The sequence below is a fragment of the Agelaius tricolor genome, unplaced genomic scaffold (genome assembly GCF_023055355.1).
Source record: "Agelaius tricolor isolate 1412-34295 unplaced genomic scaffold, bAgeTri1.0.p SCAF_4, whole genome shotgun sequence".
NCBI classification, from domain to species: Eukaryota; Metazoa; Chordata; class Aves; order Passeriformes; family Icteridae; genus Agelaius; species Agelaius tricolor.
Window position 1 is genome coordinate 5,342,243 of NW_027269264.1, and position 26,981 is coordinate 5,369,223.

Consider the following 26,981-nt stretch of genomic DNA (forward strand, 5'->3'; position numbering starts at 1 on the left):
TTTGCAAATCTGTTGCTCACACTGACACAATATGCTATATTTATGCCACAATGGAAAAAAGGACTGGAAAATTTAATTGCAACATATGCAGGGCATGCAAGCCAAGCCCTGGCTGCCTTAACTGTTGACCACCTTGTGGAGGAGGGGGCTACATACTGTCATAAAAAAAAAAATCTGCCAAATATTTTTGGGAGAAAAAGGTTACAAAAACTAGTCAGACCACTGTGGCTGCTAAAGCACTACCTGTATGTTACGATAATTACAAGTTGTTGTCGTTAATGTTTTTTTTTTTTTTGTATCAGTAAAGGGCCCGCTGGCTCTTCTCCCAAGACAGTGAAGGGCGGGGACCTCCCCAGACAGTGAGGAGAAGGGATGAGACGTAGGAGGGGGAGCATGCAAAATAGCCACAGGACCAGCATGCCATGAGAGGCTACTACTCCAAAGGTACTGAAAAGACCCCCAAAACAACGAGCCAATATAGAGTTGAGAAATTAGAGTGATGTCTGAACGTGAGGAACAAAGTGCTGAGCCTGCAGGGATGCTGGAGACCTCCGTGGCCCCTCACCCGGAAAAGTCATCGCAAAACCAGGAGCCAGAGAAAAAAGTCAGAAAGCTCTACATCTAACTCATGCCCATGATGGCTCCCACGAGGACTGGACTCTTAGCTTTGCTCCTAGTTGACAAAGCTGTGCATATCCTCCTCCTCCAAGTCACCCTTGGAGAGACGAAGGAGACAGCAGACCCATCCAGCTTCCCAGTCTTGAGCTGATCACTTTTAATAAAGACATTAAAAGGAGAAAAAGTCTTCTGCCCTGTTTATTTCAGCTGGGAGCCCTAATGGCCAAGGTACCTTACCGAGAGAAGCCTTACATGCAGTGTGTGGACAAATGGAAACAAATATTGGAGAGACAAATCGATAGCGAGCAAGCCAGGGAGATTATACTCCTCAAACTGGCCGTCGAGAACACCAACCTGGACTGTAAGCAGTTTTTAAAATCTTTACCCCCTGAACCTGAACCCACTTTACTCCAAATGATACAAGCGTGCAACCGCTTGGGGACATTACAACACAGCACAGCAGTCACATATCAAGCTGTGGGGCAAGGCATAGTGGATGCTTTTGCCACCATGAAATTAACCCCTGGGAAACAGGTGGCTTGTTTTGGCTGCAGGGAATGTGGACATATCCGCAGAGACTGCCAAAGAACGCAGAAACCTAAAGCTCTGGGTGTATGCCCTTGCTGCTGGAAAGGCCCTCCCCTTGCTAATAGATGTCGCTCCAAGTTCCACCACAATGGCCAGCCTTTGCAGGGAAACTTCTCTCGCAGCACGGGACGGCGACGTGCGAGGACACAAATTCCGCAGCCGACGCAGCAGCTGGGAGCAACCATGAACTTCCAATCGGCCCTGCCCCCGCCCGCCGAGCAATTGTCGCTGACTTACAACCAGCCACCCCAGGCAGCGCAGGAATGGACCTGGCAACCTCCGACACAGTAACATTGCTTGTTTCATCTGTCCATTTGCTTCCTACAGGAGTTTTCAGACCGTCAGGATAGAATATGCACACTTTGATTATAGGCATATCTTCCACCTCGATAACAGGGTTGTTTGTTCTTCCCGGGGCTACAGATTCTGATTCCCTTGGGGAAATAAAGATCATGGCTTGGACCCCCCCATCCGCCCTGTGTAGGAGCAATATAGCTCAACTTATACCCTTTCCTGCAGCACCCCTGCCTGCACCCCTGGTAGCTGAATAAAGGGAGGGAGGTTTCGGTTCTACAGGGGTCCCACAGATTTTAGGGACACAATGTATTACATCTGAGCGTCCAACATGCCAATGCAAAGGGACTCTGAAAGGCAGAGACACTCCTAACAGGACTCATTGATACCGGAGCCGGTGTGACTGTTATCTGAAGGAGCCAATAGCCCAATGAGTGCCCATTAACGACTCAGGGACTCTCCAGCGTTGGTGGAAGGAGCGAAAGCTTGCAAAACCAACACTTGGTGCAAATACCAGCGCCTGATCGCCACAGTTAAACCTTTTGTGATGTCTGTCCCCCTGGTTTTGTGGGAGTAAGATTTTTTAACACAGTGGAGAATTTTGATGCATTTAAATTTTGTACAGGAGTCATTTGGGACACTCGACACCCCCACAATGGTCCCCAGCTGAAGTGCCTCAGGCACTTTCAGGCATTGGAAGGAGCAGCCCAGCTATCAAAAGGCACAGTTCATACAGATCTAAAGCCCTGAAGGACACCTAGCCCTGGTCAATTTTCCAGTTACTTGCCTTTTTTTGTAACAAGGTATTTGTTGTGAATTCTTTGGTATAGCTATTTAGTACTATATTACTAAATCTCTTTTAGTTTAGCCTTCAATGTTTATATGCCATTACTCTTACTAAGCCAAACTTAAATCTATCCTACAAGAAATCTTTAAAAGCTGCTGCAGGGCTTGCAGCCCCGCCTGCCTGGCACCAGCCAGCGTTGAGATTTATCTTCCAACTTGTGATTTTTAACAGGATTGTTACTAGAAAAATTCAAAGGTGTTGGTATAGAGGTGCTGTCTTTTTACCTATTAATAACATAGCAAAACTGCATGGTTCACTGAGAGTAATTAGGTAAGTGATAAATTCAAGATTCTTTGGCTCACATTCAAGACAAATCTTGAACTTTATCTGTAGTGATTTTTTGAGATTTAATTATTTAATTCCACTGTCAGCTTTGTTAAGTGCTTGCTTTTTACTCCATAGCTCTAACAAGGTAATTTTATTGTAAAGATTTCAGTACAGTTGTTTACTCACATGTTGTTCACTTTGATGTTTAACTCTTATATGACAAAATTTCAGTCACATTTTTGTAATAATAGAGTTTAAAAAAGTTAATTCTTGTTAAGATTGATTTTTGTTTAGTTTCAGTGATGTTAACTTTAAGTTCTTTTAGAGATACTTTATTAAGTCTTAGTGAAGTTGATTTTAAGTTTTGTTGAAGTATACCTCTTTGAGTTATAAGACATAATTCCTTTGCTATAACAAGTGAATGACATAAAGTCTGAATCAATTTTTGTCAAAATTTGCTCCTTTAAATTACAAGATAAGATATTTTGCTCTAGAAATAAGAACAGTTTTTGCTATTTTATTTTTTAGAAGTAATACTGAAGAGTGAGAAACAATTCCATATTATGACTGTAATTAGTTAGGAGTTATTTAATGCCTTCTTCTACTTTTTTGCTTTAATGTCATATATGTCTAGGGAAATATAACCTCGATTTCTTAAGACCATTTTTACAGATATAGTAAGTAAACCTGATTATGGTGTTGATTTTGTGATGTGAATTTGCTGTCTTTTTATAACAAACATTACTTTATTTATTTGCTATTTGTCTATGGTACCATTAACTAACTATTTAACTAATGATAAATGAGAAAGCCAACTACTTTACAAACCTTCACTTATTGTTCTATAACTATTTATAAAACATCTATTATTTTTCTAACTACTGTTACTAAGAGGTTTCTAAAATCTATTAAAAAGACTCTTCCAGTTAAAAGCCTAGAATCTAGCCAAGTCCTAGCTTTAACTAGTAGAGAAAATTTTCTGCACAAAAATTATATTCAAGTAATCTTGACTTACCGAATTTAGAGCTATAACAGCTAAACGTCCTTTTAAGGTGAACATAGAAATCTTACCCGAGAATGATTTTCCAAGCCCTCACTTTAAAAAAATAAAGCTTGCCGATTACTACAGACTCTAAGTAATGGTACAATATTAAAGAAATTGATAATGTATTGTTTTAAATCACCGTTCTATTTTTCATGTGCTACTAATCCTATCTATTATCTGATTTATTTTTACTTAGTCTAAGTAAGTTTATTGGTATGTTACATATTGTTTTGCCTTGATGTTACCTTCATGTTCATCATGAGAAACACACACCTTATTAAAAACCAAAAAAATAGGGGAGAATATAGCTCCTCCAGAACTTTACACGAAAAAATTTTTTTTGAAAGTAGATCAAAACACATCAAATTGGATCTCTTACCTTCCTGAAACACCATACGTGGAACCCTGAGAATTAGAATTCCTGGGTTCTGTGACATTGGATTTTTGTGTTCATTTTAAATACATGGGAAGGAATCAGTCTAAAAATGCTTCTCCCTATCACCTTGTGTATAAGAATCAAAACTTTTAGCACAATTACACTTCTGGCAGCCTTTCTAAATCCAGTAATGCAGCTGCCATTGGGAATGCCTTTAGTTTATAAACATCAAGCCTGAGCCATTGAGTAGCTGGAGTTTTAAAGTAAAAGATTCTTTTTAGGATAGGTATGTATGTGGTAATTGTGATAATAATCCTGATACCTTGCTTGCTTCAATGTGTGCAGAGATTAATTAATAAGACCATTCAAGGAGTGGTTTTGGTTGACACAGAAGGGGGAGACATTGGGGTGCACGAGACAGAGAGTACTTTGGACCTTATTAGCATGAGAGCATTGATAGATAAAATGCCTTGGCAAAAGCAAATGGAACTTTGAAAATTAGATCTAGATAGCACGAAGATTTAATTAGGTTTACTCGAAAAAGAAAATCCTATAGAACAATGCAAGCAAGAGATGTTGTTATATGCATGTTTGTGTAAGTGACTTCAACCTAAACATTGTAGTACACATTACTAGTCTCCCTAAAATAGTCTATAGGTGCTTGTATCCCACAAGAAAACCGGATTCTGATCACCAAGTCAGTCTCCCCATCTCTCTCCATTGACCACAAGCAGCCATCTCAAAGGGCAGACAAATGAGGCTCTCCTGCACTTCAGCTGTGCCACGCAGCTACACAGCCCTGGGCAGACACCGCGGAGCACAGGGACAACAGAAGGCACAGAAGGAGGGACAAAGCCACCCAAGCACACAGACTTTCCATCATTGCTGAGCCCCAGACAACCCCAAGAGTGATGTCACCCACCAGTCCTGTACTGTTGACAAAGAGCAGGTACAGCGGGTGTTTTGCCTCGCTGGCCAGGGTCCTGCCAGGCACTTTCCTCTCTGTTCTCCTGTACTGCCAGCAGATGTGCCCACCTTCTTGGTTGTACTCTCAGAGCATCCACCGTGGCTTTCATCCACTGTCGGCAGGCCAGGATTCTGATCAGGCTCCTCTGGGTCCCAATGTCGGTCCTTGAAACGGTCGTGAGGCAAATGAGGAGAACTTCAGACCGTCTCTCACAGGCTGCCCTGCTCTTCACTGGCTTTTGGCTGGAAATGCATTTGCACTTTCTTCCTCCTCCCAAAGTCCTCGGCCGGGCAAAAACTGGCCAATGGGCAGCATTCCAAAGGCAGTGTAGGTTGGAGTTGATAAAGGAAGGTAACCGTTGCCAATTCCAAGCCACACCAGAATGCCCTTAGGAGGGACTTTCCATCTTTAAGAAAGAATGGCCAATTCAGAAGAAAATGTAGAACCTGATTTATTCCCGGGCTGACATGGAGGGGAGCCTTCCAACAGGCATGAGGGTGTATGGGACTATTATTGTGAGTCCAGCTGCCATTGCAGAAAGTAATCATGAAGTGGTCCTGGTCATCTCTTCTGTTTTCTCGATTGCTTCGCTGCACGTTTCCTTCATTTTCATTTGAAAAGCCCTTAGAGTGGGGATTTAGATGGCGGGGGAGGGGCATGTGATCTGGAGAAGGAATAACAGAAGTGCAAACAGTTATAGAAACACCACCAGCATTAAATCAGCCACACAGCAAATCATTTTCTCTGAAGTGTTTTGTCTCCAATGACTGGTGACAAGTCAGGAGTCTAAAGGGAATCTAGGAAGCCAAGCATTCTCATCAGTTTGGCCAGACTAGCACACACACCTTCAATGAGTTAATGTCTAGGCTGCAGCCTTCTGCTGCTCGCAAAACAACCCCGGCTGTTGTCCTTACTGCACAGGGAAGCTCAGGCAAAGCCCACCCACTCCCACCTTTTGCCTCAATGGCAAAAGGAATGCCCCAAGTGCTCCCTGCCAGCTTCCAAGCACCACAATGGCTTCTGTAGGGAGTCCAAAATGTCTGTCCAACACCAAAGCAAGGAGGAACATGTGCTACAGCTCATGCTGAGGCACCCACACGGTACACTGCTCGATCAGACAAAGGATGCACAGGACGTACTCAGCAGCTTCAGGCACCTCCTCAGCAGCCTGACTGGCAGCCCACTCCCACGGCTCTAGCCTGGCTCTGCAGGGGGCTTCCTGTGGGACCTCCCTCCTTCTGAGACAAAGCTCTGGCTTTCCCATTCTCTTTGGGCCTGCAACACCATTGCTGCCTTCCTCAAACCTGCACTCTGGTAGCCTCTCACCTGACCGGTCCTTGCCCTCTTGGCACCAAGGTCTCTCCAGCACTGTTTACCAAGGGCCAGCTAAGAGACAATGCCACCCAGACAGACAGTGTCCAGAGAAACAGTGCCCATAAGGAGCGCAGAGCAGTCCAAAACAACACACAAGCTCTCTTTTCACAGCCTTTGCCTTTTGACTGGCTCTGCTTCGTACCTCTTCTTGTTCAGCTTGCATGGTGGCAACTTCTTGCTTTGCCTCAAGCAGCCTTTTCTCCTGCTCCTTCTGTACCTCTGCCAGGAGGTTTGCCCCTTGTGCCAGCAGCTGCTGTGCCTCCAAACGCTGCCCTTCCAGCTCCTGGTGAGGGGAGGAAGACACTTCCACATGAAGTCCCAGCCATCTCCCCCAAGAATCAGTGGAAGCGTCATGCCTCATACCACCCCCCAACTGAAAAGTGCACATCAGTAGTGACTTTGTGCCCTCCAACAATGCTGTTCTAACCCAAAAGTTAGAGGGAGTGTAAGCAGCTGGGAGAAAAGGAGATGCCACCTTGCTTTCCTGCTCTGATGGCTGCCTGTTCCCTGGCCCCTCTCTGCTCAAGATTTCTACCTGCTCTCAGAGGCTCTGTTCTCCAAGTGCTGAAGTGGTCCTTGTCATCTCCTTTGCTTCCTGCATTTCCTTGCTGCAGGGATGACAGCAATCGGCCTGTCAGAAGAGGCTTAAGAGAGGCTCCGCTGATTGGAGAAATGGATGCTGCCCAAAGGGAAAAAGAAACAAAACAAACCAAATTAAAAGAGACAAAGGAAAAAGGAGCCATTCTTTTCCAAACTGAGTTCCTAACAGGGTCAGGCTGGATTCCTCTAGTGCCCAGAAATACACAGACATCGGACTGAGGGCACCAGCAGCACATCTGCCTTCATGTCCAGGATGCTGCTATTGCAGGAAACATGGCCCAGAACTGCACTAGTCCATTCCTCAAGGTGTCGTCACTCTCTGGGATTTTGGTCCTGATATCACTGTGGGATTGCTGCCTGCTGTCCAAAGGTTTTGTTCCTTTCAGGAAAGCCAACAGACTTATTCAAGATCCTCTTTGCTCTAGACATGGGCTATTTGAGTGTCCACGAGAGAAGTGGGGCCTAAGACATTCCTCAAGAGACTCCCCCAAGAGCTCTGAAAATTATTGATCCCACATGTTGTTCTCAGAACCGCTGGACATGCAGGTTTTCAGCAGCAAGCCAGGAGCAAGGACACAAGCAGCAGGGCACAGATGTGCTCAGCTCTGGCTTGCAGGAAGAGCAGTGTCTGCCTCGGCATGCACCCCCTATCCTGTGCCGGCTGGCATCTTCCTTCACAGCAGGCACAGCCAAGGAAGTGGCCCGGTCAGCAGCTCCTTGTCTGCCACAAAACCTGGCAGCAAAGCCACAGCGATTCTCATCTACTTGACCGGGCCAGGCAGCACATGGGGCTGGCACAAATCCTGCACAGCTGTCCCCGTTTGGCTGGCAGAAACCTCTAAGAGTGGGCTGGGATGGACAAGCTGGGTACCCTCGGGTGCTCCCAGTGAGCTCCCCCACAGCCCCTGCTATTGCACAGACCAATCTAAAACCACTTGGCAGGGATTGCTTTCATTGTGTTCCTCAAGCCCCCGTCCTCAGCATTGCAATAGTTCGGTTCCTTTGCTACCAGGTAAACCTGAATACACCACCTGAGAGCAAAAGAGGGCCACAGAAAAGACCAGAAGGTGGGAATTCTCCTCTAAGGAACAGCTGTGAGAGTTGTGCTTGTTTAGCCTGGAGAAGAGCAAGCCCCAAGGACACCTTTCCATAGTTGTAGGGGCTTCTAAGAAAGATGGGGACATATCTTTAACAGGGCCAATTGCAAGAGGACAAGGGGCAACGGTTTGAAGCTAAATAACACTCAATTCACATTGGCTCTAAGGAAGAAGCTGTTTATGAGGAGAATGCTGGAACACTGGCACAGGCTGCCCAGAGAGCTGGGAGGAGCCCCAGGCCCAGACATTCAAGGTTGAATGGGACTGTGAGCAACCTGAATCTACTTGAAGATGTCCTTGCCAGGGGCCGTGGCTTTGGAGTAGATGACCTTCACTGGTCCCTTCTAACCTCAAGCAGTCTTGGATCCTACTTGGTTTCCATTTGAAAAGCATCCAGAGCAGAGATTACTACGTGGGGGCCCATCTGATTGCCTGGAGTTTGGCCCAGGAGCAAACCCTGACAGGGAACAGCTGTTTGGCCTGCAGCCCCTTTGCCTTGTACCTGCAGAAGTTCCTTGGCAGAGCCTCGCCTGTCCACATCCATCTGCAGGCAGCAGCCCAGAAATTCACACAAGCCACGGGGTAGCCTGAGCTGGTGCAGATTTGGTACCCCGATCTTGCCTATCAGGTAGTTGGCCTGAAGTGAAAGGAAACAGGAGACTCTACGTGATTCTTCCATAGCCTTCAGTGCTCACCTAGACCCCATCTTTTAAGCTGCAGTCTACAGTGGCAATTTCTCGCCTTAGCAGACGGTTAGACATGAGCCTTCTCTCCCAAAGGAAGAAAGGTCCCAGTGCAGCCCCAGCTATTCCAAGCTGCACCAGGTCTAGCCTTGACAGCTGATGGGAGCCCCAGGGACGGTTTTAGAAGTGGGCCTTGCTGGAAGCACTTCAGGCTGTGGGAATGGGATTTTGTTTAATAGACAAGGGCCAGAAGGACACGGCTATCTGAGCGTATTTGCACCTTACCCTGTCACTGTTTTCCCGAATATAGGGAGCCTCTCCTTTGGCCATTTCAATTCCCACGATGCCAAGGGACCAGGTGTCCACTTTGGGGCCGTAGGGCTCTCCTCTCACCACCTCGGGTGCCATCCAGCAGGTGGTGCCGACCATTGACGTCCGTTTACTCTGCTCAGGGCTGAGCAGAGCACAGATGCCAAAATCAGCTGAGGAGAAAAACAAACACTGCTTCAAATAGGAAACCAAGGAAAAGAGTTCCTCACTCTCAGTCCCAGAATGAAGTGGGTGAATCGAGCTGGAAAAGCAGCTGGGCTCTCTTTCCTCAGGGCTGCAGCCAAGGACATTTGTCCACTTAACAACCCACCCACCATTCCCACCCTGGCTTTTCCTCATTCCCCTGGACGTTTACACTCTAACTCCCTCCCTTTGGAAGGAACACACACAAACCAGAGTTACTCTTGGCACCTTGTTGCCCTCTAGACCACCCGGCACCCTCCAGCTGCGCCCTGGGCTTGCAGAGTGCTCCCTGCACTCTCACCAGCGCCACTGCTGGGCACCCGGCAGCCACTCCCAAGCAGCCCCACACCGCCTCCCTGGAGCGCTGCGCCTGACCGGGAATACCCACCCAACTTGACGGAGCCATCCCGGCCCAGAAGGATGTTGTCACTTTTGATGTCTCTGTGGATCACCTGGTTGGCATGAAGGAAAGCCAGGCCTTGCAAGCACTGTGAGAGAAAAAAGAAACAGGAAGCCAAAAGTCAGCCTGATCTGATTGCATCACACGCAAATGGAGGCTGCTCCTGAAGGTTCACAGATCCCAAAGGAGCAGAGAGCGCTGGCAAGAGGAAGAGCTTGCTGCTGCAACACTAGGAGAGCAGGATCTTTCCAAAGGAGGCATATTAGCTTTTGAGGGGAAACATCAGTCGTTGCTGGAGACTGTCCCCTGCAAGGGCAGTCAGAATGACCGCTGCTGCAGCGGATGCTCTCTCCCCATCTGGAGGACAAACAAGGGTTTGCCAAAAGAGAAAAAGTCCCTGCCTTGGGTACCAAGGGGATCACTGTCGGGCGGGAGACTGGAGGACAAGGGTTATACGGCTGCCTCGACAGAACCTGGAAGTAGCTCATTGGTCAGTTTTCAGCGGCAAGCACCATGCTGGGTGCTGTGCCATCCTTTGAAGTGGAGACCTGTGAAAGATGAGTCTCTCTTTGGCTTTGCCGCTGGTTGAAAACTCACACACCAGCACCTTTGCACTTACAGGCAAAGAAGGCAATGCAGAAAGGTTCTGGGCAAAGGCTTGGAGAGGCACGGGGCAGAACAGAAAATAAAAATGAAAAAGAGACAGGGAGTTCAACAACGGTAGCTAAGAGTAAAGAACAGACTACAGTAAGGACAGGGACACTGGCAGGCAGTTCAGTGCAGATGCTCCTTCTTCTCTGAAGCAGAAGAGCAACACTGAAAGAAAGCTCTGAACATGGAATCACTCACTGAGCCCGTCCAAGCCATCCCAAGCACAAGCAGGACCCCTTACCTCCCGACACACGGTTGCTATGTGTCCTACAGCCATGCTTCCCAGGCTGACCACATCAGCTAAGGAGCCTCCATCCATATATTCCAACACCAGCAGGACAGCGTCATGGACAAGGTAGCTGCAAGATGAAAGCAACATCATGGAGCTGAATGTGCACAGCTAAATTGCCGTATGGAAGAAAAGACTGCAGCTGAGTTTTGTTTCCAGGTCACTGGGAAATGAAGACAGAATCAAATGAAGACACACTCCACCCAGGCTATCCAGTGCCTGCCTGCTCTGCTGCCTCAATGAGGAAGGCACACCCGTGGAAAACGAGACGGCTTAGGTGGCAAGAAGGGGAAAAAGGCAGTTTGGTGAGGGCAAAGATCAATCTGGAAGCGGACGCATCCCAGCAGCTGCTTCATCATCTTCATACGCAAACTGCACCATTAACTCCAGCAGCAAGGAGACACAGTTTTCACAGCTTTTACACAGGGCACGTGGGTGTGCAGCACTGCCAACACCCTTTGGAAAACTTTGCAGAAAGGACAGTCACCAACAGGAAAAACAATTTCAAACCTGGAAAATTATGTGCCTCCTTGCCTAGTCTTTTGGCATGCAAGGCAATGAAAAATAGTGGGAATGGTGCAAGGGAAATCATCTCTGGGATACCTTCTCAGCACTTCTCCTCCAACACTTGGAAAAAATCACGCCCCAAAACAGCAAAACAATGTGCAGCCAGTGAACATACAGGCTGCTGGCTTAGTAAGAGATCCAGGTTTCTGAGATCAATCTTCAAGCTGTTTATGCCAGGAACCACTGATGGGGACAAAATGCAATCTCCTCCCATTCCTCGTACAGGAGTGGACTGATGTTAATTGAAAGATCCATTTTCTGCCAGAACCACTTACCTTTCAATGTAGGTGACAATGTTGGGGTTTCTATTTTCCCGCATGACCAGGATTTCCTTCAACACTTTCTTACAACTCTGGTGCTGGAGACTAAGTTGCTTTATGGCCACCTACGATGACATCGAAAGCCATAAGGGACAGACATCAACAGAGCCTCTTTCTCCGTGCACTCACAGGCCTGGATGCCTTGACACCTCGGTCAAAAGGGACTCTGAACCATCAACCACAAAGCGCTAACAGCACTCTCTGCACCCACAGACTTCTCTAAGAGACTTTGTTTAGCACTACTATCATCACTTACACACATCTTGCAAGCCAAAAATAATTTTGCTCCTTTGAAGACAAATTGAAACCACTGGAAATACGGTAGCATTTCTAGGGGCTTTGACCAGCCTTTCAGAGACGGCTGCCATTTCCATTGTGTGCCAGAGTAAACACACACATACATGACAGGGAAAGTGCTGTCCAAAGAAGAACTCCAAAGCGACTCAAAGTAAGTTACAATCCTAGAACATCCTAACTTCTTCAGTTTGGGTTTTGCAACTCTGAAGAACAATCCTGAACAAGGTTAAGACTTGAAATTATTTAATGGGTTTAAAAATGAATAACCCTTTCTGTGGTACACTGTGGATGCGCCCCAGGTTATAAGCACAGGGCTTTGGTCCTTTGGATGCCTCCTAGACCTCCCTCCAAGTGCAGTTCCTGCGCCCAGCGCTGCAGGTGGATAAGGAACTACCTTATCTAATTCCTTACCATTAAGAAAGATGAAATGTATGTGCTGAGAGCCAAAAACCAGAATTCAGAACTCTGAACTTTTAGCTCCAAGGAGCCGCAGGATGCTCCAAGACACTGCCATGTCTGTGCGGTACAGACAGCATCTCTCTAGTGGAATGTCACTGACACAGGATCAACACGAGGTTGTACTATTTAAGGCTCTTCAACAACTCCTTCATATTGATCTCTGTGTGTGTGTGCGTGTGTGTCTGTGCGTGTGCGTATGTGAGTGAGTAAGTGAACTAGGCTCCCTAGGACTGAAAGGCAAAACTGTGCTCCGCACAAGATCTCTCCTTCTTTAGGTCTTGCATTATATTTTCCAACTGAACCATATGATAGAAAACAAAATATCTGTGTGTCGGAACTGATATTTTGTTTGAATTTGGCCGGAATGCTCGTTCCTTCGATCAGCTAATCTATGCATATTTATCCAGTAGGTCCAAGCTAGGGTGTCCTTCTCTGAAAGACACCACTGCCATCCTTGCATTCATTCAGGTAGGTGGGAAGGACAAAGTCTGTCCAAAATGCATTTTGCAGCCTGCCTCTAGACAGGCTGCTTCTGCGGGACAGCCTTTGCAGCAAAGACAGGCGGCCCAAAGCTCTGGCCACAGATCACATCCCAAGGGAAAGCACTCGAGAGCTGCAAAATCCACGTGGGCACTTACCGCTTGTCCTGTGGCAGCGTTGAAGGCCTTATAAACAGTTCCAAAACCCCTAGAAACAGAGCAGTGGCAAGAACAAAGAAGTTGTTCAGTGCTCAGAAGCAAAAGGCAGCCCAGGGCAGGAGCTCTCTGCTGCCTGCAGTGCCTCTAAAACACCGGGCTTTGTCTGCTCTTCAGCCAATGGCCCAGCAGCCCAGCAGCCCTCTGCCATGCAGAGTGTCCCAGAGAAAAGCTGGGTCCAACAGGAAGAAAAAGGGCTGCTACTAATCTCAAATGTACACACTAGATTATGCGTGCAGGGGTGTTCTTTGCCTTTTCCTTCTCGTGTCTGTGCCTGTGGCGTGCCTGCCCAGCCAATGAAACACACAGGCCTGCTGGGCGTTCTCGCCACTCTCTTTTGATCCTACCTGCCAAACTCAGGCAACACCACACAGCCTCTGTTATTTTCCCAACCACTGAATATTTTTATCAGCAAAATACTACTAAGAAATGCTACTGAGAGCTGTTATCTGACAGCTAACAGGTGGGAAACTGCTCTCTCAGGTTTTCCTCCTTCATGAATGTGGCCATCTTACTTGGAATCATACAAAACCATGGCTCCCGGAAAAACAGGCAAACTGGTGGCACATCTTGGAAGACAGGAGGGCTTCCAGGTCCTGCTCCTTGAGGCAGCCAAGACATTGTCAGCATCCAATTATCTTTGATGATGCCTTGTACTGCCTCAGCACTGAGACAGGGACAAGCTAAAGCCAGGGTCTGAAGATGCTTGCAGCTTGCCTGATTTCCCGTGTGATCTTGCACCACCAAACTTCCTGGCCCATGGTTCTGTAGAAGTAAGCCTGGCTGCACTCACCCACTGCCAATAGGTCTCCATCCCATGTACTTCTTTTCTGGACCTCCCACACTCACAACACGCCCTGAAAGAAACAAATTGCAAGAAGCAAACTTCAAAACAGAGATCCTGACTTCCAGGACAGCTGAAACCCAGCTCCACTCTCTGGGGCTCTGAGCAATTTCTGGTCACTTGGCTAACAATAACATCAACAAGAACAACAACAACAACAGCAGCAGCCCCAGCAAGACAGGCAGCTCTGGCCTGCACAGAGTCTGATTCTCCCACACTCCTTTGGAGGGTTGCCTTGAAGGGAAACTAAGCCCATGGAAAAACCATCAGAACGGACAGAGACCAGAAAAGAATGGACACCAAGGCAAGTGGTTGTCATCTACAAAGGGGAAGGAGGGCTGAAAACTCTGGACCCTTCATTTTCTTGGGAAGAAACACTCTCTTGTGAGTTCTGAAGACTACTTTGCCCGCTCCCCATGTAGTGAAGAACTACAAGGCCTTGTCTTCAGCCTGGACAGCAGCAGCAGTCAGTAGCACTGCACTCGGCCCCTTGGACACCACCCACGGGTCCCATCTTCCCACAGGGCACAGCCCAGACGGGCCACAAGGACAGCGCCGCTCCTCAGGCGCTGCCGTGACACAGACACCTGCACAAATGAGATGCTGATCCTCTCACGAGTCCAGGTGAAGGCAGCTGAAACCTCACAGCTAAGGAAGGCTGCAGCCTCTGCAGTCACACCACTGTCAGTGGCAGGGCAGGTATGACAAAAAGCTGGGCAAAGCCCACCAATGGCCACTGACAGCCACTGTGAAGAAGCCAGAGCCAGAGCCAGCTGTGTTACAAGCTGTTGACTGTGGAATCCTCTGATTCCTTGTCCCTCAGGGAAATCCCCAGAGCGCTCCCATGAAGGGAGGAATACTTACAATGGAGTTCCACCCCACCTGGGCAGACAGAAAAGTCTTCCTCATGGACTCTTGCATAACACCGATACATCCCACTTCCTTTCCCCATAGGTCCCAACTTTCCCTGGTTTCTTCTTTCCCTGTTTCCTCATTGGTTGTGATATCCCTGGTGGATGGCCCCTTCTTCCTGACAGCCAATTCCCTTTGCCCTTCCCCTTGGTACCGCCCTCATGCCCGCCCCTACTGAAACCTTGTGCAGAGGACATGGCTCATCTTTTGCCTCTGGTTCCCATTTGGCATGTTCAAAAAAGCCTGGCTGGAACTGACCTTATAAAAGGCCTCTCTGCCTCTGTGTGCTGAGCTTGCCGTGGTGAGTGTGGTGTGTGTGGACTTGACTAGCTTCCTGAATGCTTACCCAAGTGGCTTTTCCCCAGGAGATGCAGACACTTGAGTGAACTGGGCTTTGTTCTGTACCTGACCGGTTATTCTCTGACAGCGCTGCACTGGCAGCTCTTACTAGTTGTAAGAAGCAACTCAGTTGTACTGCAGAGTCACTAAGCCTTGGTGTGCTTTCCTAGACTGTGTGAATCTGTGCTGGGATTGAGGCCAATGCTCAGTGTTCCAAGAGTATTTACCAGCTGGGCATTAGCAGTGACAAAGTGCCTGGTACGGGAGGAACATGCAACAGAGGGGCTGCAGGCTTCCTCCTGAGAATTGCCCGCAGGGCAGTTTTATCTGACCACGCCACATAGATGTGTCTCTTTGATGCATCTTCCTAAGGACACAACTAAAATATCAAACAAAATGTCCTGGTTTTCTTCTTTTGGGGCACTTCCAAACAATTCTTCCTCTCAGATACCTTGGGATTGTTCTAAGAATGGAACTTTTTAACTTGTAGTGCATACTGAAAAAGACCTCTTCCACTCTTATTTATGCTGTCACCTGATGTTCTCTTCAAGGAGGTCAGGCTGACCAAAATGTAGAATTCTTATCAAACCAAACCATAGAAGGAATAGTAGAAGTACTGAAAGTCATAAAAATAACACCAGCATTAAATCAGCCGCACAGCCAATCAATTTCGCTGAAGTATGTAGTCTTCAATGATTGGTGACAAGTCAGGAGTCTAAAGGGAATCCAGGAAGCCAAGTGTTCTCATCAGTTTGGCAGGACTAGCACACACACCTTCACTGACTCAATGACTTCTGCTGCTCGGGACACAATCCCAGCTCTTGTCTTTACTGCACAAGGAAGCTCAGGTAAAGCCCACCCACTCCCAGCTTTTGCCTTTAAGGCAAAATAATGCCTCCAAGTGCTCTCTGGCTGCCTCCAAGCACAACACTGGCTTCTGTAGGGAGTGCAAAATGTCAGTCTGACACCAGAGTGAGGAGGAGCATGTGCTACAGCTCATGCTGAGGCACACACACTATAATACACTGCTGGATTGCACAAGAAATCCCCAGGACGTACTCAGCAGCTTCAGGAAGTGCTTCTCTCTCTCCTGGCTCAAGCGGGGCGAACTGCTCATACTCTGGTTTTCAGGCTGCAGAGAGGAGGCTTCTTCAGAGGATGCTGCTGCTGCGGCAGCTTTGATGGCAGATCCTGCATCCCTCTGGGACAAGAAATTTCTTTGTGTCAGAAGGGTGCCTGGCAGAGATGGCCCAGACACAGCATTTCAAAGGCAAGCCCTTAGGAACAACACTGGTGTTAGGCTGCAAGCTGAGCTGTCAACTCTTCCTCCTCAAGTCAAACCCAAAGAGCAGTCAGAGACTACAGCTTGTCACAGCCAGCCATAGGAGAGACTGTGACAGGGAAAGAACAACTTTACATTTCACCCCGTTCTGCGGACTGCATTCACCATGGACAGGGACAACTTGTTCAGAATCTGTGTGGATCACCATGCTCACCTGAACAAACCCCTCAAAAAACAAAGCAAGCTCTAAGAGGCCAGCAGAAATACATGCACAGGATTGCTGGCCCACCGGCCAAGGCACCAGCCCTGCTGCCCAGGGCAGCAGCTGAGATTCAGTGGCCCAGTAAGTGTCCTTCTGACCAGCTGCCATGGAGACCACAGAGCATGGCGCTCAGAGACATTTCCCCATCCACCTGCTGCTCTGCAGGGGAAAGGCAACAAGGGCAGAGACCACTTGTTGCATGAGTGCACTGCCTCCTGCTCTTTCACTCACCTGCTTTTGGTCAGCCAGCCTGTACTGCAGCAGGACCTTGTGCATCCTTTGCATTTCTTCTTGGTGCCTCTTCTCCATTGCCTTCATCTTCCTCTGAGCTTCCTGCAGTTCTGCCTGCAGCTTGTCCTTGATATTCCATCAAGAGAAATCTTACTGGCACCTGCCATCACGCTCAGGTTTCCTCTTTGCCAGTCCCAAAAGTGCTTCTATTCAGCCACTTCCTTCTGCTTCTCTACCCAGCTCTAGCCCTTCCATCCTAGCTCTTCTTCCTGGTGCTCAGGGCTGGAGCCTGGAAGCACAGTGCCAGGCTCTCTGCACCCTTCAGGTGCGTATTGTTCCTTACCAGTTTTTGCACGAGCTTTTTTTCTTCTACTTTCTGAGCAGGTTGCCAGAGTCTCAGAGCCTTCCTGCACTGCTCCTCTGCCCAGCGGAGCTGTTGAGCCATGTGTTCACTTTGCTGCTGGTCGAGAGATCTTACAGCCAGCAGCTCATGACGAAGGCCCCTCACATCCTCTGCAAACATGACACACGGCAAGAGTCAGAGACTCCACAAGCAGAGGAATGTGCTGAAGTGAAGCCCTTTCCGTTTCAGGCAAGGAGGGACCTGCCCTCAGCTCCTTCACTCCTCAGGAGCCTTGCGGACAGAGCTGGCTTGGGAGCAACTGCACTAGGCAGGGCCATCAGCAGAAAAAAAGCGCACGAGCCTCTCACCGAGTATGGCCTCCTGGGCCTGCGTGGCTGTGCGCACTTGGGCTTGCACACGGCTCCTGGCCATCTCCAGCTCCGATATTTGCTGCTGAGCCTCCAGCAGCCTGCTTTGCAGGCTCTCCTTCTCTGACCTACAAGGTGTGAAGATGAAGAGCAATTGTTCCTGGCACACAGGGACAGTTTCTCCAGTAACCTGTGCCTTAAGATCCTACACCTTAGTATGGAAAACGTCTTGTATGGCAACTCAGATACAGCAGGACTATTTTACCACTTCACATAGCAAAGCAGGCCTCTTCAGGTGACTGGGCAGCCTTTCCTCATGATCTAGACCAGCACAGAACGCCCCCCTGAGTTTGATCTCAGCAGCCAAAGCTCAAATTGCTGTTTCCTGACCTATCACACATGGGTGTGCCCAAGTATCTGCAAGGGAGCAAAAGCCCAGCCTCTGCTCACAGCCCTGAGCTCATCAGTACTTCCAAGTCACTCTGCAGGGGGACAGAACAGTGCTCTCCTGGCTGACTCGTCAATGTTTCATGCCATTCATAGTGTACGGATCGGTACTTTGTTTGCCAGGCACTCTCTGAGTAAAAGGGACTAAGGGAATTCACCAAACAATATAGTGAAGCTTCCGGCTTTCAGCAGCATGAGTAGGGAAGCCAAATTAGGTTTTTATCTGAAGAAGAACTATCTCAGGGTAGAAACCATTTCCTGCTATTTAAATGACTGCAATTTGACGAACAAGACCACTCGCTACCTTTATTTTTGGCTAACTAAGCCAGCAGTGCCCAAATATCTTGGCACTCTTTAAAAAGGAAGAAGCAGCAGCCAAAGGGACTTGGACAGGTTTCAGAGGTGGATGGACAAGTGGGCAAGAATCAGCGCTCAGCAAGAATCCCCAGACACTGTCAAGAAGTCACAAGGCCTTTCCCTTCTGCTGCTGCTGCTGTTTGTAAGCAGATCTAGGTCCCGCACTATACTTCACAGGAGTGAGCTCTGAAGGCTGTCAAGATTTTCAGCATGACCCTCCAGCTCCATCTGAGGCATCAGCACCCTACTCACAATATTCACATGGAAGAGCCTTGAATTCCAAAAATCCCATGTCAAACTACTTGGCAAAGAAAGATTGACGGTCAGATGCACCCAAGGAGAAAGCAAAACAGAGGGAAACTTCCAGTTTTAGCAAACATCTGCACGGTTTCCCTGGTACTCAATGCAGTGCCAAGTTGGCTTGCTTTGCACTTGTCACAGGAATGTGCAAGGGCTCCCAAGCAGGTACTCAAAAAGATCTGTGGGAGCTTGAGCTGGCAGAAAAATAACATTCAGATCACAGTATCCCTTTCTTTTTGCTTGTGTCTCTTTGATACTCTGTCCGAGAAACATCTGGAGAGCACACAGCAGGCTGCAAATCCCGACATCATGCCCAGCATCTTTGTAATTACAGACCTTCAGTAATGTCCCACCCAGGGTCTCCTCCCTGCCCTTACCTGGCCTCTGCCAGCTGCTCTGAAAGGCCTCGTAGGTCCCGCTCCGTGGCTGCCAGTCGGGCTTCCAGGGCAGCGTTCTCTTGCGCCAGCACCGCCTTCTCTCTGCACACCTGGCGAGAGAACTCCTGGAGCAGCTTCTCCAGACCCCTGCGGGCTGGCCGCTGTGGGCGGCAAACCTGGAAGTGGGGGGGCACCATTTTTCAAGAGGAACAGCAACAACAACAGCACAGTCTCTGTCTCAGCTTGCTGCCAGAAGCAGCATTCGGCGGGGGGGGGTCTTGCTAGGACAAATCCCTCTCCCACAAGTGCTGCCTAGGAACAAGGGGAGCGTACCTTTGGCACTGCCAGAGGAACGGCTTCCTTCAGCAGATCCCTCTGAGGCTGCCATTCCTCCTCTGTCCGTGCCACCACTTCAGACACCGTCTCTAGTGAGGAGTGGCGCTTTCTCTCAAATGCAGCCAACTCCTTCCATCTAGGACAAGCAGACAGACAAACAAGCCTTTAATTGCAACACAGTCTCCTTGCAAGACCACAACTACATACCATGTCCCTCGTAAGGCAGTCTCAGGGGCTTCCAACAGCCCTCTACTTCCACCTCAAGAGAATGCTGCGATTCCCTCCCTAGACCAGGATCTCTCTTTGTCCTTTGTGCAGGTGAAAGAGTTACCACTGAGGAAGTCAAACAAGCTTCCACAGAACATTTCCAGAAAGCTCAGGTACTCTCAGCGTAGCAGCTTCCTGCCTGCTGATTACAGAGCTTCCTGCCTGCTCCGTTCTGATTACAGTGGCTAGCAGACTTGCAAAAGCTTTTCTTTGGCTAAGACACACTTGGGAAGTCCAGATGAATACTCCCACAATTCCTATTGCTCTCACTAGTGAAATAAGGAAAGAGCCTGCAAGCTATAACTTGGGGAGGAGGTGGGTATGATTTTCCAATCCAATTATCAAAGGATGGTTTAGGCTGGCAGAGACCCCAGGAAGCAGCTAGCCCAGTCTTCAGTTCCAAGCAATTGAGGTCAGCATCTGGACAGGCTGCTAAAGGCTCTGTCCACCTGGGGCTCCTGAATTTCCAGGGGTGGAATCCGCACAAGCTCTCTGAGGTGCTTGTTCTGCTGCACGACTGCCTTTGCAGTTCAATGCTTTGCTGTCCTTAAGCCCAACCTGAACCTCCCTTGCTTTTTACTCTGGTCTAGTTCAGAATGCTTTTTGTCAAGGTTTAAGAAGTGAGTCCCAGCAGGCAGCTCTGCTCTAGCTGGGTCAGCAGCCAGACCTGCCCTGGGCTGCCTTCCCCTGTCTGTGCTGAGCAAGTCAAAGGATGAGAAAGCCAAATTTGTTCTTTGACACTTGGCTTCCTAAAGCCCAGCAATGCCCACCCTTGCTGAGAGAAAGCGAGAAAGCTTAACACACACCTGAACTCCTGGATGCCACGCACCGCATCCGTGCTCTCCTGCCGCTCCGCCTTTCCTGCCTGGGCTGAGGAATCCTGAGTGGCAAGAACCTCTCCTAGCGGGGCCTGCAAGGAATGGGCAGGGAAAAAGCACAAACAAGCAATAAGGAGCAGGCAAGTTGGCTCCTGAGAGCTGGCAGAAGCAGCAAGCAGTGACACAGCTCACCTGAAGGCAAAAGCTCATGTGTGGGGCTGTTCATGTGGTATTTATGTGGTGTTTATGTCCCAACTAACCCTTGAGTTGCTCTGGAAGTGTCTGAGTAGAAGCAGGGAACATTCCCCTGCTCTGCTCTGCTCAATCCCTCAGGATTTCAGGCCTTAGAGAGCAGCCAATAGGAACTGCATTCCAGCCCTTCACAGACAGACTTTGTCTCTGCCACGCAGAGCTGCTCAGGAGTCTTCTCAACAAACGTGGGTCACGTCCAAGTTAAGGGTGCAGTTGAAGCAGTGCCTGTAGCTACCTAGATAGGGCGTGGAGAGGGGTAGGTCCCTGCAGGCAACAGTGGCTCCTCCACACCCCACAAGGCTGTGAACTGCGCCTTGGGACCTCTCTCTCTGCTGACAGCAGGGAGCCTGCACAGACTCTGGGCACAAAGGGGCTGCCTTTCACAGCAGTGGCCCTAAAGGACATCATGCTACCGCATATCTGACACCAAGGGAAGTTCACAGTCCCTGTGAGAATGCCAGGACAATGATGCCTGCATGTGAAAGTTCAGATGCCATTTTGTGTGGGTGGTCCGTGGCTGGGCTGAAGAGCTAGGTCATGGCAGGACTCCAGCCCACAGCATCCTCAGCCACAAAGGGCAAGTGCTGCCTGCTCAGAAACTTGCAGCCCTGCACTGCACCAAAGCTTTGCACTGAACCAACCAAAGCTGCCACTGATTGCTGCAGTATGCTCAGGCCCTGGACTGACAACACCTTTGTTGTCCTTTGCCTCCCCTTTAGCCTCTGGAGGAAGAGAGCGAGCCAGAGCAGGTTCTGCTGCTGCGGTGCTGCTCTGCAGACAGGCAGCAGCATGAGGGACAGGGTGGAACCTGTCATTTGGAACCTGACTTCTCCTGAGCTCTATTCCCAGCTGTCCTGAGCAGGAGTCATGAATTTGGATAAAAGTGGGATGCTCACTCATTAAAACTCAATTCAAGTGGGCTAATGAGATGAATGTTTAGACAGGATTGCACATGCTTCTGAAGGAGATATTTCAGCCTGGCACCAATCAGCATGCAGCCTCCTGTCTGCAAAGCTTGACTTTCATTAGTTCAAAACTCTTCAGGTGAAAAGGAGGAAACTGATGGAATCCTTCTGGTCATGTTCATGCAGACTTTGATGTGGACTTTCCTTCAGCCTGCCAGGCCAAGCCCACAGCTTTCTCCAAATCCTCAGACAGCAGGAATGTCAAGGGTGCCCTTCCCACTCACCGAACCCTGGACTTCACTCCTTCCACGCCTGATGCAACCTGCCGGGGGCAAGGGAAAATGAACCAGGCACTGTTAGAAAACTGTTTGTGCTGAGGAATCCCACAGAACAAGTCCACCCAAGCAGAGAGTGTTTTCCTTTCACAACATCCCTCCAGGAGCAATGCTTCTTTAGCACAGCCAGCAGGACAGCAAACCAGTACCCTAGGCTGTGTCTACCTTTTGCTCGGCTTTGCCACTAAGGAACTAGGAACTTGGTCGTGAAGATGCAAATTGCTCCTTAGCAGTCAGTGCCTGCATGGGAGCTCATTGTCCAGCCTACAGCTAAAGCAGCTTTTTTCTCCTCTCTTTCCTGGACTTGCTTTTTCTTTTTGTACATTGCATGCAGCATGTCCCTCATGCTTGCTGTAAACAATTGCCCACAAAAGCTTCCAGCAAACCCCTCTTAGCACTTGCAGCGCTGTTGGGACACAGCACAGGCCCAGCTCCGGGCTTCAGGAGCACACACAAACTGCTCGGCACTTTGCCCTTCAGCGCAAAGCCAGTGGCTCTTGTAGCACACAGAGGGGCCCAGTTAGACAGGCACATCCTTTAAGGAGGGATGCAGAAAAAAGATGCTTTTCCTCAGCTCTGCAGAGAAGCGCACAGTTTTTAGAAGGATGCCTGCAAAGCTCTCCCAGTCTGCATTTTGGAAGTTCCTACACCCTGCTGGGCCAGAGACACCCTTTTTCAGCTGAAGCTGTTGACAGGAACTTTACCAAACCTATGGCATCTTGATGCCCTTGTTTTTCCAACACACTGCCCCAAGGAAAAAATCTTCTATTTACCAGTCAAACGACGAAAGGCTTTCCGAGAAGCCGCCAATGAAAAGGCACTGCTGAATGCTCTACGGACTCGCTCCATCGCTTGAGCAGTGCTGCTCGAGTCCGTAGGCCGGGAAACAGAATGGAAAAAAACCCCACTTGCACAGGTCTTAAGACCGTGCAAGGGAAAAAGGGAAAAACAGGACACTTGCACGAGTCCACGGACTGTGCAAGAAAATACAGAAGCAGAAGAACACCCGCTGTAAGCTGAGAACTGCTCAGTCGAGGTGATCCTCCTGCACCGAGTGTGCCAAGAGCTGCTCTGGACACTGAGGCCTTGCAGGCAGCAGAACAACCTCCTGCTGACAAGGCTGTGACGTGGCAGCGCTCTGCTCACATCACAATAGCAGCTGCTGTGGGTTGGTCGGTGAATCCATGCATAGCAACCAAACCTTCTCTACAGCTAACGCAAAAGAAAAGCTCGGAAAGTTCTCCTCTGTCCCAAAGCAGCACAAAACCCCCTTGCAGTCCGTAACCCACAGCTGAAAGGATCCAAGAGTAACACAAAACAGGCACCAAGCCCATACACCTTGTGCACCAAGCTGGACTCTGAGAAAGAGGCAGGATGTGAGGAAACCAAAGGCCACGTGCCCTTCTGCCCAGCAGCACTTCTGACTAAAACCAAGAAGAATTGCTTAAATTCTGTGGATGAAATTGTGCTTTGCTCATATCCCAGAGAGTTCCCTCCATTGGAATGCCTGTCATTCCTGCCCATTTGCTGCATGGCTAACACCAACCAGCAAATTGTAGGGCTCACTGAAGGAAGGGCTTGCTGAAGGAAGAATGACACCTGAGTGGGGAGAAAAAGCCAAGTAACCAACCTGCTGCACATGCAGCACACTGCTGCTGCACAATGACGGCACCTCAAAGAAGCCTTTGGGGCCTGTGCCTCACTTCTGGCAGCTTCCCTGCAGTAGGCATCTGGCAGTCACAGGGATATGACTCTAATGGATGCACAGGAAGAAGGAAAAGAACGTAAAATCCCAGTGTGGGACGACATAGAAGCTGGTGGGGGGAGGAAACCAGTGCACCAAAATGGGCAAGTCCCAGCTAAAAGGGAGTTATGAGGCAGAGACCAAATAGCTCCGCTGGTGGGCACACCTGAGGAAGGCAGGCTCAGGAAAACAGAGCCACCACAAGCTTTCCAAAGTTCGGAAGCTTCCTTCCCCCTCCTCTCCTCTGCCTTTGAAACCAGTTTTTGTCTCTCTCTTTAAAATAATTGCTTCAGCATTAGCAGCAAGCGCCTGGAAAACCACCAGTGATTTTCTTTCTTAGTTAAAAACTAAAAAGAATGGAGAAAGATCTGGGCTTTTGCTCTTTGCCTGCTTTTGCAGCCATGGTAGCATTTTGGAAGGGCTCTACACAAGTCCAGGTGTTTCCCAGCCCCAGGACCACCACTGGCATGAGCCCAGCAAGTGTAGCGGAGAGAGCAGCTGGTCAGGCACCACATGTGACATGTGGGAGGCTGCATATTGTCCTGATGCAGATTCCCTCTGCGTGTCAGACTGAAAGTCAGGACAATTCTCAAGAAATCTCTGATTAGATGAGGAACACCTTTGGATCCACAGACAGCACATTTGCGCCTCACTGGTGTCATAATCCCCAAGCTTTAAAATGTTGCTGGGTGACCTCAATTTCCTCTAGGCTAGAGATCAGGGAAGAGTTTCACTTATGCAGCACTCTTACAACTGTCCCCAGTGCCATGCATACCGTTTTCTGCCCGCCATTGACAAAACACTGCCGTTTCCTCAAAGGAAAGCTACAGAAAGCTCTAGCAGCCTGCCCCCACCCCAAGAGTTTCCAAACAATTTTTTCCTCTACTTTCTACATCCTATGTCTTAGCAAAAGTGGTCTCTCTCAGCAAAGTGAAGTAGAGACAGATCATTTGTTCATGTGCAACAGCACGGATTGGTGCTCCAGCCCGAGAGCTGGAACTCAGGAACTTGGGCAACTGTGCTTTGAGATGCAACCGCAGCCAGAGAATGGGGGTGGCAGCTTGGGGAGGAAGCTGGCCCAGCAATGGCATTGCACACAGGCTGTGCAGGAGGCACTATCAGCATGAAAGCCCTAATGATGCCACAGAAACCCCCATAGCTATACACATTTATTGGACGCTGGTTGCTCTGCATGTATGTTGACACTTCTGCCTCTATAACATTTTGGAAATGGTCAGAGCTAGCAGGATTCACCCAGCATCAGGAGCTGATGCAGCCTGGGAACGTGCTGATTTACAGAGGCTTCTGGCTTCCCAGGTGAAGCCAAGGCAAGCCCTGCTGCTGCTGCTGCTGCTGCTGCTGCTGCTGCTGCTGCTGCTGCTGCTGCTGCTGCTGCTGCTGCTGTGCCAGAAAGCCCCGGCTGAGCAGGGATGGCACCACTGTGCCTCGGGCTGTTTCTCCTTCCAGAGCTGGGCGGTGCTTTTGAGGCACTAATGACAGCTGGTGGGAGAAGGAAGGCGCCTTTTCCTGCGCCAGCACTTATGGATGCACTAGGGCCACCTTCAGGGGAGACTGTCGGCCCGCACCAAGTAAAGCAGAGGGACACAGCTGGAAAACGCTTCCTTTCGAGCCGTCTTCTGTCTTGGAAAAGAAAGGAGACACGTGACAGGAGGAGCAGCAGGGACCGGTCCCTCCTCCTTGCCTGCAGTGAGGGGCGGCTGCCGCTGGGCGGCGCCATGGGAAGGGAGCGCCCCTGCGCGGGGCCGGCAGGGCGGGGCAGCCGCCAGGGGGCGCCCGGGGCGGGGCGGGGCCCCTCTGTGAGGGAGGAGAGCCTCGGGCAGCTGCGCAGCCACGCACGGGACTGTCCGTCCGCAAGGCACAGCGCCAGGGCAAAGCTTAGCTTCAGCGCACGCTGACCGGCAAGGGAACCTTCCCATGGAGTGCAGGATTTAGCTGTTTTCATTCCCAGTCCTGTGCTGAGCTAGCAGGCCACAAAGCCTCCTCAAGCACAGGTGCCTCCTCTCCAGGCTTCCTGCACTTCCTTTGCCGATAGGGTCAAATCAGGCACCCTGAGGACAGGCTCGGCTGATGCTACAAAGCAATGCTGTCCAAAAGAAGAAAGGACAAAAGCCAAACCAGAAGGGAACTATTAGTTCCCAGGCTGAATTCCTCACAGGCAGAGGCAGGATTCCTCTGCTTCCCAGAAAGATGCAGAAACTGGACACGAGGACACTATGTGCCCCTTACCTTCATGTCTGGGACCTTGCTATTGCAGGCCAGCATAGCTCACAATCGTATTCAGTCCTTTACCCAGGTGTCTTCAGCTTGTTGGGATTTTCCTCTGAGAGCAGCCTGAGAATGCTGCTTGCTGTCACAGGGCTTTGTTCCTGCCAGGAAACGCCACAGACTCACTTAGCTTCCTCCTTTCTAACACATGGCCCGGGTTAGCTGCCAAGAGGATGAGCAGTAGAAGCTGTTCCTCAGCAAATGCCAATCCATGTAAGAAATGCTGATTCCAGTGGGAATTAGGCTCAAGTAGTGCTCTCAAGATCACTGCAGTTCAGGATTTCAGCAGCAAGACAAGAGCAGGCAGCTTGGCAGGCCTCCACCATCTCCAGCACTCACCTGCCTTCCAAATTCCTCTGCTTCCTGTAGCCATTGGCTGAACTGCTGCTCTTGACTTGCGGCCTTCTCCTGTTACCCGCGAGGCTGGCGCCTGAGGCATGTTCTGAGGAGGTCTAGAACGAAATGATGGAGGAGAATTCCACAGAACCTGCACTTGGGATCGTCTGCCCCATTTGGTGCTTGCAGCTGTCCTCGGTAGATGTGGAGTTTGGGGTTCAGTGAGCTGTGCAGGCCAGAAAAGCAAAGACTAAGTTAGCTGAGGAAAACCAGGATCAATTGACTCAGCTCCTGCAGGCCAGAAATGAGAGTGCAGCAAATGACTGAAAAATGCAGTACTGTGCAGCAGGTATCCAAAATGGGCATGACAGAGATTTCAAACCCACATCCACGGAGGAATCTGAACTTGCAGGTTTCCCACAAGCCAAAGGAAGTGGGTTTTTGCAAAGGCACCACGAGCTCAGTGTTGGATAGAGAACTTTTTCAAGAGAAGGGCTGACTTGGGAGCTGGTGGAAGTGGAGAGAACGGGCAAATGCGCCCATGGGTGCAGCCCCACTGTGAGGGCTGCTCCAAGGGCACCGATTGCCATGCACAGGACATGGGCACTGCCCCATGCAGAGGACGTGTCCCTGCCATATTGACAACACAAACGCTGCTCCAGTGTCCTGCAAACACATATGGGTGGTTTGTAG